The 3,369-nt window shown below is 42.3% G+C and overlaps 1 protein-coding gene and 1 pseudogene across 1 annotated transcript in view; one reads left to right on the top strand and one right to left on the bottom strand.

Moving 5' to 3' along the window:
- LOC121927766 (protocadherin alpha-3-like) overlaps window positions 1-3,369 on the bottom strand; it is a 205,707-nt gene that overhangs the window by 118,097 nt on the left and 84,241 nt on the right. The gene's annotated exons all lie outside the window — the stretch shown is intronic.
- LOC121929063 overlaps window positions 1-3,369 on the top strand; it is a 12,857-nt pseudogene that overhangs the window by 5,426 nt on the left and 4,062 nt on the right.

Consider the following 3,369-nt stretch of genomic DNA (forward strand, 5'->3'; position numbering starts at 1 on the left):
GGAGGTGGAGATCAGGGACATAAATGACAATGCTCCTGTTTTCTCTGCAAATGAACAAATTTTAAGCATAGCAGAATCAAGACTACCAGGCTCTCGTTTCTTTCTAGCTGGTGCCTCTGATTTAGACATCAGTGCTAATGCTCTGCTAATTTATAAGCTCAGCCTAAATGACTATTTCATTCTTGATTCGGGAAGTGATGAAGACCACAATAAATCACCAGTACTTATACTTAAAACTCCCCTTGACAGAGAAGATATTCCTGTGCATAATTTATTACTCACTGCCACAGATGGGGGCAAACCAAAACTCACTGGCACAGTTCAGCTGGTGATCAATGTGTTGGATGCCAATGACAACCCTCCTATGTTTAACCAATCAGTTTACAAGATAAAGTTGGTGGAAAATGCAGCTGATGGGACACTAATTATTAAAGTGAATGCCACTGACTTAGATGAAGGAACTAATGGAGAACTTTCCTACTTTTTAAGCAATAACGTACCCCCAAAATTCACAAAGGTATTTGAAATAAATTCGAACACAGGAGAACTCAGAGTGATAGGGAAAGTAGATTTTGAAGATACTAACATATATGATCTTGAAATTGTTGCAGAGGATAAAGGCAACCCCCCCTTGTCTGGCCACTGTAAAGTTCTTATTGAGGTATTGGACCTGAATGACAATATTCCTGAAGTGTCAGTGACTTCTCTCTCTGTGCCAGTGTCCGAAGATTCTCCTCTAGGAACTGCAGTGGCCCTTATCAGTGTTTCAGACAGGGACTCTGAGGCCAATGGGCAAGTGAGCTGTTCACTCTGGCCTCCTGATGTCCCCTTTAAACTGGAGTCCACCTTCAAAAACTATTACTCACTGATTCTTGCTGAGCCTCTGGATCGGGAGCAGGTGCCTGAGTACAAGCTGGTGGTGACAGTTCAAGACCAAGGCTCTCCACCACTGTCCGCTAGCAGCAGCTTATTAGTTCCTATCAGTGACATAAATGACAATGTGCCCACTTTCATGCAGTCCTCCTACACAGTTTTTGTGAAGGAGAACAACCCACCTGGTGCCCATATCTTCACAGTATCTGCCTCAGACTCAGATGAAGCTGAGAATGCCTTGATCAGCTACTGGATAGATGAGAAGCTCTGGCCCCTCACCAGCTACATTTCAGTGCATTCAGAGAGCGGAAAACTCTATGCTCTACAGCCCTTGGACTATGAGGAACTAAAGCTTTTGGAATTCCAAGTGACTGCCAAGGATGCTGGACTGCCCTCCTTGCATGGTAATGTGACTATTCAAGTCTTTGTGGTAGATGAAAATGACAATGCACCTGCGGTGTCTGGACTAACAGAAGATAACCCCATTTTTGTGGCTGCCCCTGTAGTGCCAGGGCACATGATAGGCAAGGTCCGTGCTGTAGATGCTGACTCAGGATACAACGCTTGGTTGCGATATGAATTGCTGGAAGGCACCACTGGCCCTTGGCGTGTTGGACTGTACAGTGGGGAGATCACTACCACACAAGTCATGGATGATGTAGAGGACAAAAGCGCCCAAATTATCCTGGTTGTGGTGAAGGACCATGGGAAGCCCCAGCTCTCAGCCACATGCACTCTGAGTGTGTCCTTTGTAGCAAATGCCCAGAGTATTAAAATGAATGCTCATCCTTCTAAGACAAGTGAGAGTTCAAAGCCCTTGGCAGACACTGTCAATGTGTACTTGATTATTGCTATCTGCTCAGTGTCCAGCTTGTTCCTTCTGGCTATTATCTTGTATGTGGCCATGAGATGCCCTTGCCAGGCTAAAGAGGCAATGGTGTATGGACCGGGCACAGCAACACTGGTCTGTGCCAGTGAAGTGGGTAGCTGGTCATATTCGAATCGCCACAGCCACATCCTGGCAGGAGTGAGTGGGGATGGTGGTGCCAAGAGTGACCTCATGGTTTTCAGCCCCAACATTCCAGTCTTTGCAGAGAATGGGGAGGTTAGGAATGGGAAGGAGCTGCTCCCTGATTCATCCAGAGAGGTGAGTCATGAACTACCCTTAGAATTCTGGAAATGACACATTAAAACTCAATTCATCCAGCTTTGTATTTCTTTGTTACTAACTTATGTTCGGCTGTGAAGTAATTTAATTGTAAATTTAACATGACTGTTCCATTTGTGGATAGAGAGCAAAGAAAACTTAGCAAATGCATTGATAGTATCTTCCCCAGGTACTAGTAAAGGTTTCGGCATTAAATAGAATTTTTTAGGATCATCGAGTGTTCTTGCTGCTTCAAGTCAGTATGAAACTTCTCTATTCAGAGTTCTCATACTTTGATCAACTATAGATTCATCAAAACCCAATAATGACCAATATATTTTTGTTCTAGCTCTGCAGGTTCTAGATTTGCAGCATAATATGGCAATAATTCTATCCAGCTTTTCATAATATACCTATTTATTATACTGAATAATAAAGATATCAGAGTATTTTGGATCTGAGAACTATTTTTTTAAAAATTGCTTTTTTACATACATTCTGCCAGAAAGTTTTAAGGCTGGGATAACTGCAAAGATGGGTGATACCTGGCTTGACAGGAGTACATGTGGAAAGAACTAGGAGATTTTAGTATACTATAAGGTTAACTTTGTGATACAATGGGGTAGGAGGGAAACAAAATCATTGCAGTTTGTTCATATCACAGAAAGTAATAGGGTCATTATTCTGCTTTGGCCAGAACCTACTTGGAATATTGTACCCAGTTCCAGAGGATAGGACCTGAACTAATGGATTAAAATTACAAGAAATGAGATAACAACTAAGCTTTAGGAAGAATTTCCTGATGATAAGAACTGTTCAACAGTGGTATGATCTGCTACAGAAAATGGTAGACTCTCCTTCATTGGAGGTTTTTAAATAGAGGCTAGATGACCTTAGGCAAGTCGTACTCTCTCAGCCTCAAAGGCAAACCCCCCTCTGAACAAATCTTGCCAAGAAAACCCTGTGAAAGGTTCACCTTATGGATCCCCATAGGTTGGGAACAACTTGAAGGCACACAACAACAAAAACAATGAAGAATGAGAGTCCACCACTTTCTGAGGCAGTCCATTCCACTATTGAACAGCTCTTACAGTTGAGAAGGTTCTCCCAGGATTTTGCTGAATTACATGACCATCCCTCAGGGAAACATTAGCTGTGAGTTCCTGCACTGAAATAGATGTTTTCTGCGATCTCTTCTAGTTCTGTGCTATAATTCTAATGCATTCTTGTGCTTTAGAATAGTCTGCTTCACAAATTAAGGACAGAGACACAGAAATGCAGTTTAGATTCCACCTCTTTGGCTCTCAAATATTTACATTGTGGTTTTGTCACTATGTAAAGAGAGTACT

Source organism: Sceloporus undulatus, chromosome 4 (assembly GCF_019175285.1).
Source record: "Sceloporus undulatus isolate JIND9_A2432 ecotype Alabama chromosome 4, SceUnd_v1.1, whole genome shotgun sequence".
Lineage (NCBI taxonomy): Eukaryota > Metazoa > Chordata > Lepidosauria > Squamata > Phrynosomatidae > Sceloporus > Sceloporus undulatus.